General features: G+C 42.6%; 1 pseudogene; it reads left to right on the top strand.

The window, feature by feature from the left end:
* LOC102478679 (mitochondrial import inner membrane translocase subunit Tim17-A pseudogene) overlaps window positions 1-9372 on the top strand; it is a 48622-nt pseudogene that overhangs the window by 35696 nt on the left and 3554 nt on the right.

The following is a 9372-nucleotide window of genomic DNA, read 5'->3' as shown; positions in this document are numbered from 1 at the left end:
CCAGCATCATGCACACCCACCATTGTGCAATCTGGATGCACGTTCTTCAGGTGACAGTCTTACTGAAGCTGGATGAACCTCCTCCAGATTCCTCCTCTGGGTATCCTTTTTCCTGGGAAAATTACAAAGAAGTTTGTGGGATGAACTACCACCTGACTGCAGTATCTGGTCTTAGAGCCTGAACTGATACACACCATTTCGCTCTCCGTATCTGTCCTAGGTTCACTTTGCCCATGACTAGCACTTTTTTCAGTCTAGCAGCTTAGCTGGGTAGTATTTCCAGAGCCTCAGGCCATGGTTGCTAAACTTGTTCATTGACTGACAAAACTAGGCAAGAGCATCTCAAGAAATGTCCCAGTGGGTCATCAGTGTCAAATGTGCTCATGCCTCCCCCTTTAGGTAATAGATCTTTTTCCACCTAAAAAGCAGACCAACATCCCCAGCCAGAATGTTGACTTCTTTCTTTGCCTGCTGGTCCCTTGACAGGAAAGCCAACAGTGACTGGGCAACAGTTACAGCTTAAAGTTTGATCTCTTAGGCCAGCAGGTGGCATGGATGTTAAGGTGATGGATCCCACATGGCCAGTTTCGTGGTTAGAGTCCTGGACCTGGTGGCTTGAGAATCACTCTAGAATGTGTGTATGTTTGCCCAAAACCCTGAGAGGACAATGGAAGGGAAGGATTGAGGAATGACCATAGGCCCTAGGGAGTGAATTTCTTTGTTTCTCTCTCTCTCTGGTGAGTGCACATGCCTATAGCAAAAAATTTTTAAAACTCAATTTCTTCTGGTGAAAATGTCTCCATTTTGGAAGTACAACTTCAAACTCCCAGATCCTTGAGTTGCAGAGATAAGAAGCACATGTTTCCCTTAGGAATGTCCCTTGGTTGTTTAAAAATATACTTGCAAAGTCCTTGACACTCTTCCCTTCAAAAGGTGGATCCAGTTTGCTCTCCTCTTTATGGGGACCAGACGTAGTGACTCACATCTCACAATGGAATGCTGTAGCAGTGACATCTGAGACTGTCATTGAGTGTACCTTGCTCTTGGCACACACTCTCTTGAACTGCCCCTTCTGTTGGAAGCCAGCTGCCATGATGGCATGAGGCTACTCGGCAGCCATTTTGTTTCTGACTATGGCACTTCACCACCTGTCCTCCATTATCTCAGAATCCTGTCCTTGCCCTTGCTATGTAAGCTCTGAAATCGTATCTTCTGTTGGTGCTTCCTAACATTAATGCTCATCAATGCATTCCTTATCACATTGGGGAACAAAGGTGTCTGGGTCATCTCAAGGAATAATGGGTGGTTGGATTTTCTGACCTTATTCCAGTAGGACCATTTCCCTGAGCTTTCTGAGCCTTTTGTTCATGTGTATAATTCAAAAAAAAAAAAAGTGACATTTCTATTGTACTTGGCATGGACATTTCTAATTTATTTTACTTACCCCAAGCTTCAGAAGCTATCACAGCAATGTGTTAACATTGCCTGCTAGGGTCCTTGCCAGGGCAAAGCTCCTGCATCAGAGGAGAGTACTTTCTTCTTAAGAAATTTTCCTCAGGACCAGCAGGTGGCATGGTGGTTAAAGTGCTGGGCTCCCACATGCCACTCACAGTTTAAGTCCCAGACCTGGCAGCTTGCTCTTTCACTTTCCCTATTTCTTTCTCTCTCTCTTTCTCTTTCTGATGAACTCACATGCCCTATAGTAAATTTTAAAATAATAATAATAAAATTAAGCAATTCTTTTTTTAAAGAGGTTTTTGCTATAGGGTTCGTGCGCTCACCAGACAGACAGAGAGACAGAAAACAAGAAATCATCCCCCAGGATTGATGGCCACGCCACAATTCCTTCTCCTCCATTCTCCTCTCGAGATCTTAGGACACGCATGCACAAATGCCTGGCGTGAGTTTAAGCCACCGGGTCCGGGACGCGAACCATGGTTGACTACATGGGAGTCCAGCGACATAGCCATTATGCTAACTGCTTGTGCCTAAATTAAGCAATTCTTTTAAAATTAATAAATAGAGACCAAAAGATGGCATAATGGCTATGTCGCTGGACTCCCATGTAGTCAACCATGGTTCGCGTCCCGGACCCGGTGGCTTAAACTCACGCCAGGCATTTGTGCATGCGTGTCCTAAGATCTCGAGAGGAGAATGGAGGAGAAGGGATTGCATCATGGCCATTCCCCCTAGGGGGTGATTTCTTGCTTTCTGTCTCTCTGTCTCTCTCTGCCTTTCTGGCAAGCACACATGCCCTATAGCAAAAATCTCTCAATAAATATATAAATTCTGCTCTTACCCAAATTCAGGCTGCACTCCTTTGAGCTGACACCCTCAGCACCCAGCTCATACTTGCACTTCAGCCTCGTGCTGGAGGAGGAGGGAGGGAGGCCTGCTCCTTGCTGAGAGGCTAGTCACCTCTGGTTGCCCAGAGTGTTGGGGAAATCTGGGGAAATTCAAAATATTGAGTGCATCAACTTGGGCCTGCCATTCCAAACCCGGGGTCCCACTACTTCCTAATCAGGAACCTTCAGTGTAACTGACTTGCCAGGGTTACAGAACGAGCCTTCTCTGGAGTCCTGCTACTTTTAATTAAGTCCTGGAACCTATCCTAGGCTTTTTCTGCCTCCATCTGCAGAAGATGAGAGTCTTTTATATGTTGCCAACAAGGCCCTATGGTTTTCACATTTCGCTTTAAATTGGTGATTAATCACTCTCTGGTTTTCATTGTCTTTCCCCAATATAATATCCATTTGGTCCCATCGTCCTTATACTTACTACTCTACTTGAACCTCTGAGTCACCTGCCAGTGCATTTCTTTCCCATCCCAGTTCAACCACAGTAGAAGTTCAAACAATTCCTCTCACCCACTGACTGCTTCTCAGGCAAAATCAGTGCCCATTCACCTCTAGTGATGAGGTCTTCATTGCTGATCAACTGGTGATAGACCCAGATCCCAAATCTCATTTAAGATATACTCCCATCCTCCCAGCAGTGACGACCTTCCTACAAGAACATGCCTCTCACAAAGGACCTCCTTCATCCTTCTCCAGAAGAGGAGAGGAAACACAAGAAGCAGCGCCTGGTACAGAGCCCAAATTCCTACTTCATGGATGTGAAGTGCCATAAAAATCACTATCTTTAGCCATGGATAAATGGTAGTTTAGTGCGTTGGCTGCTCCACTGTCCTCTGCCAGCCTGCAGGAGGAAAAACGAGGCTTACAGAAGGATGTTCTTTCAGGAGGAAGCAGTGCTAAAAGCATCCTGACTCAAAGTGAGTGGGAAACCATCCCAATAACACATTTTGGGGGGAAAAAAAGATATACTCCCTAGACCTCTGTCACCTATTAGACTAGCTCAGTTCCTAGGAAAATAGGTTATATAGTAGTAGCCACCCCAGAAGATAGGTCTGCCTGGAACTTGTGAACATAACCATATTTGGAAAAAGGGACTTGCCAATGTCATTAAGGTAAAAGTCTTGAGATGAGATCTTCCTGAATTAACCATGCGGGCTCTAAATTCAATGATAAATGTCCTTTTAAGAAACCCACAGAGTGTCCAGCTCTGGTGGCACAGCAGTAATGCCGTGTTCTGCATTGCTGGAAGCCATATGGAAGATCAGGGTTCAGTTTCTGGGTCAACCTGTACACAGCAGGTGGGTGCTTGCATGTCTTGGGCTGGTTGAAGCTGGAAGAAAGGGTGTGGAGAATTGTGCCATGAAGACCCTATTGAGGATGCCTGTCTTTCTCTCTTTCATTCTCTCTCTCATGAAAGAAACAAAAAATAAGGTTGTTTAAAACAAAGAAACATATAGAGGAGAAGGTAATATGAAAACTGAGGTGGAAATTGGAATGATGTCTCTACAAATGAAAGAAGGACAATGACTGCCCGCCAATGCTGGAAGCTTGAAAAGAGACACTTTGAGGTTTCTACTTCAGAGCCTCTGAAAGAAGTCAGCTCTTGACTTCAGACTTTTACCCTTCTAAACTATGAGAAAATAAATTTCTACTATTTTAGGTCACCAATTTGTGATAATTTGTTTTTGCAACTGCTGATAACTAATGCACCCCCAAAAAAAAAATACTCTTGGAGGTAGAGATCTGCATACAGATGGAATCAGAATAAGAAAGAAGGACAAGGTGGACTCCAGTGCATCTGCAACAATGACTGAAGATCCTACAGGAAGTCTGAAGTTGAAATAGCCCTTCAATAATGTCCTGAATTGATGAAAGGAAGCCAGAACTATTTTTTTTAGAGGTTTTTGCTATAGGGCGCATGCGTTCACCAGACAAAGAGAGATAGAGAGACAGAAAGTGAGAAATTACCCCCCAGGGGGATGGCCACGCTGCCCTTCTCCTCCATTCTCCTTTCAGGATCTTGGGCACTCATACACATGCACTCGGCATGAGTTTTAAGCCACCGGGTCTGTGACACGAACTGCAGTTGACTACATGGGAGTCCAGCAACATAGCCATTATGCTATCTGCTGGTCCCATGGAAGCCAGAACTTTTTATATCCTACATTGACCTATTTTCTGTTTGCATGCAGCAACCCTCAAAAAGGCAACACAACTAAAACAGGCAGCTCCTTTCACCCAAGTTCAATTCCAGGATATAGGCTTAATTGTAAACAGTAACCAGCAACACCCCTCAGCAGCTGGGAATATCGAAACATAGATCCCTAACAGGGAATTTACAGCTGGAGGCTATAATTATGATCATCAGAGTAAGAACTACCTCAAGGACATAGATGGGAGAGTGGAGAAACCAGAGCAAATCTTAGGTGCTTTTGTCAAAAAAAATATTTTACGGGAACCAGCAGTTAGCATAATGGCTATGTCGCTGGACATAGATGGGAGAGTGGAGAAACCAGAGAAAATCTTAGGTGCTTTTGTCAAAAAAAATATTTTACCAGTGAATCAAGATAAAATCTTAGGAGAAGACTTGGAAGAAAAAAAGAGGTTGCTGAAAACACATCAAGTGACCTGAAAAGAAAGAGATAGGTTGAGAAGAAAGGATGCAGGACAGGATCCCCTCATCCTTCCCAAGAAAATGTGTGATGACCGTGTAGGGGCTGATTCCATGAGGTTTAGGTAAACCTCAGACATTCTCAGCACAAGTCAAGGAGCAGATGAGCTTCCTCTTCCTCAGTGGACAGGGAGGGGGTCACAGCATCACACGGTAAACTGCCTCTTCTCGCCTTAATAAAAAGGCTCTGTTCCTACAACTGATGGCATGGATTATCATACAGCCAAGAAGCACATGACAGAGTCTCAACATCCATAGGGATCCAGGAAATGCAAAGTAGAACCACAATGAGATACCACCGCATGCCCATAAGGACAGCAAGAATCAAAAGGACAGCTAAAAATAAGAAGAGGTAGAGAAATAGAAAATTTTATACACCCAATAGAAATATAAATGGTGCAGCCACTTTGGAAAACCTCCCTCGCAGAGTTCTAAAGTTGACCAAGCACCCATCACAAACACCAGCAGTTCCTATCTGAAATATTTATTAAAAATAGGGGCCGGCAAGTGGTGTGGTGGTTAAGGGCACTGGACTTCTACATGGCCGGCCACAGTTCAAGTCCTGGACCTGGAGGCTTGCTTTCTGATTTTCTCACTCTCTCTGTCTCTCTCTCTGTCTCTCACTCTGTCCCTCTCTGATCAAATTAAAAATAAGAAAACAAATAAATAAAGTTAAATAAAATAATTATTTAAAAAAAATAAAAAGTTATGCCCACGCAAATATTGGTGCACACATGTTCATAATAGATGTGTTTATTACAGTCTCAAATTGAAAATCACTCAAATGCCCATTAACAGGTGAACAGATGAATGAATTGTGATGAAATGAAAAACTATTCACCACACAAGCTACCAATGCAGGCAACTACATGGGTGACTCAACATCAGAATGTGTCATTAAAGAAATCACACATAAACGAGTGCATCTTTTGTGGTTCCATATGAAACTCTAGGAAAGACAAATCTAATCCATAATGAAAAAAGTAGACTACTGGTTGTCTGCAGCTGGGAATGAAGGGAGACTTCCTGGGTAGATGTTCAAAGAATCTTTTGAGGGTTATCAATTATGGTAACCTTAGACAAGTATATAAATTTGTCAGAATTCTTCAAACTGAGCAACACTGTGTGTAAGAACCTGGAACCCACGTGGCTAACCACTGTTCACGTCCTAGCCCCAGAGGCTTGAACAATAGAAGACACATGTGGGTACATGCCCCAAATCCTGATGGGTGAAGAAATGAAGGAAAAAGGCTTGCAGTTTTACCACGGCCCCTTAGGGATGTTCTTTCTGTCTTTCATGAATGCACCCACCTTCTAGCAATTAAAACAAAAAAAACCCTTCAAACTGTAGTCTTAAATTGGGTACAATAACGTAGGGTTTTTTCTATCTAACCACATGGGAGTGTCTGCCAGTTGTTCTGCAGAGACCTGGAGTTGGCGGGTGGGGTGATGAGATGACTATTTTTTTCTTAGTTCATACAGTGATCCCAGAGTTACACATCAAAGGCTTTCTCCTTGTTACCACAGAACAGAATGACAGGACTGTCTGCTGTAATACCAATCACTCCCCAGACTGAAGGTCACAGCACTCTCACTTCCAATATCATCATGTATTTACCTAGGAGACCTCAAGGCCACTTTGATGTTATTTTCCCCACTGCTTCTTTTTTCTGGAATCATTCACTAAGACACCAAAAGGTCAGAAGTCTTACTCAGAGTTGGTGACAGTGAGTCAACGGCCCTCAGTCCCAGCCTACAGTCTGAGCACTAAGCCACAGTTAGACCCACTGACTGGAAGCCTTATTTGGAATGTCCAATACCCCCCTATGAGCTCTCTCCTGTTTTTTTCTCTTCCTCTTGCCCTATCACAGAATATCCTATAATAAATGTATTAAGGAAATCTAGCAATTACATTTTCATGCAATAAGCAATTGCCTTGAAACTTAACTGGCTTGTGGTAACAAGTGAGTTGCTGAAGTGCTATGTTTCACAAATTTCAAAATAATGTTCACTTGAGAAAAAGGACATATTTTCATACTCATTTAGTAGACACAGTTTTAAAAAAAACACCAGGAGAATCAATGTGGCATATTTGCTCAAGGAAAGCTCTACATTGCATCTACTATTCTACGGTTATTAGATAGAATTGGTGATCAAAATGTTGGAAGACATTATCTAATTCCATAGGGAAAAAATCAGTTTAGTTGCCACTGAAAGACTTCATTCCTCTGTCAGATTGCATTAAATTTGTCACTGTGCTGTAGAACATGTTTGGCAACCAGAGGCAGGAAAACAAAAGATTTACCATCTCAGTTGTTCACAGTGATCGTTCATACACCTAAAAGGTTTTTTTTTTTTTTAAATACAGATTCCTAGGTCTCACTATGGAGTTCCCATGTGATGGTTCTAAAGTGAAGCTGAAGAACATATATGTATCAAATGTTCTCAAGGTAATTATAATGTGCAGGCAAATTGGGTCAGCCTGGGCCCTTCTGTCTCCATCTTCTTTTTTATAAGATACTATAAAGCTTTATTTATCTATTTCTTCCATGAAAGAGAGAGATACAGGAAAGTGAGAAAGGGGAAAATAACATCCCCAAGGGGGTCTTGATGCTGCAGTCCACCCTGAGCCTCAGCCAGCCCCAGGTCATAGGCACACATGAATCCCCAGCCTACTTGGGGAGGTCTCCAGACATGAACCTGGAACCTTCCTGTGCAGGTTGACCATGAAGAGCATCACCATGTTTTACTACTGAACCACTGTCCAGCCCAAGCTTTTCTCTTCTTAAGTGCTGTGTTCAAAGAATCTATCTCATACCCCACAATCCATAGGAAGTACCCAAAGGTTTGGGTCTTGAACCCTATCAATAAGAACACACCTTCAGTACAGGTTTATGTATTTAACTGCAAGCTTATGTATAAATGCATCACATTTTAAAACAATCTATGTTTAAATCCAGAAGAATATATTTCTAAGAGCAAGCCATTCATTCAATTGCTCTTCAGATCTAGGCATCACCAGTAATAAGAGCGGGCACACAATGCTTGCAGTTGGTGTGATAGATCTGTCTGTTTCTATGGCATGGCACATTATTGTCTTGTACCGTGCATCTCGATCATTTTGACTCAGCATCAATTCCACGTGGAATTAACATATGGCTACTTAAGTGAAAAATTCATTCAGGTAACTTTGGGAAGAGATTTTTATACTTCAGTAATTGAAAATGGGAAGATATGAGATTAAAAATATTTATTTTATTTTATCACTTTAATAAATGTCTCTTAACAAGCAAGGTAAGAATGGAGCAGAAACCATGAGTGCTTGCCTTGTGCAGCACTGAAAATTCCTCCAGATTCATCACACTTGAAGTTTCACAGAATTTTTGAGTAACAGGGAAGGTTGAAGAGGAGTTTCCATCTCATTTTACAAAGCCTCCCAAGTGTGTGCCCTTGCTCAGGGTTTAACTGCCTCCGAGATAAGCAATCAGGGCAAGAACTGTCGTTTGGCTGGCAGCTTCTGTCATGTCTTTCCCCATTGTAAAGCTTTATCCATAGGCTGAAGGGAAATAAGATGGATGAACACAACCCCTTTCTCTGGGTTCCTGAGAGACTACAGTTAGACTAACCATGTACTCCAACACAGGGGATGCCATAGCTTTCTTTGTGAGACTCTCAAGATTCAGTGTAGTGTTCCCTATCTCCATTCTGCATTTCTTTTTGCTTTTTCACTTTTCTGTTACCGAAGTACAATGGTGTATTAAAAATAAATGCTACTGGGGCCAGTAAGTGGTGTGTGATTAAGACACAGGACTCCCACATGATCAATCGCAGTTCGAGTCCTGGGTCTGGTGGCTTGATAATCACACCAGGAGTGTGTGTGCATGCCCATAATCCTGAGAGGAGAATGGAGGAGAAGGGATTGTAGCATGGCCATTCTCCCTAGGGGGTGATTTCCCATTTTCCTTCTATCTCTCTCTCTGGTGAGTCTGTGAGCCTTCTGGCAAAAACTTTCAAAATAAATAAGTAAACAAACACTGCTGCTTTGCCACAGATCTCTGTTCCCCTTAAATAGTCTGACAAGTACTATTTAAGTACTGAGTCAAGACTCCTTATGACCCCCCACACAGGACAGATCCCTGGGCTCTCTCTGTCCTTCTCCTCCTTTCTGCCTGCTATTCTACTCTCTGCTCCAGCTTTTCTCTCCACCTAATTTCTAAGTTTCTGACTAGTTATAAGCCACTTTCTCCCTCTGGGTCTCTCTCAGGAACTCCTCTGGTTTCTCTTTTTCTATCTGTTTATCTTTTTTTTTTTTTTTTTTGTCATCACTCTTTCTGGATGTTGTTC

This window comes from Tupaia chinensis, unplaced genomic scaffold (assembly GCF_000334495.1).
Source record: "Tupaia chinensis unplaced genomic scaffold, TupChi_1.0 Scaffold000088_1, whole genome shotgun sequence".
In the NCBI taxonomy this organism is placed as follows: domain Eukaryota; kingdom Metazoa; phylum Chordata; class Mammalia; order Scandentia; family Tupaiidae; genus Tupaia; species Tupaia belangeri.
This window is presented reverse-complemented; position numbering and strand designations above follow the sequence as displayed.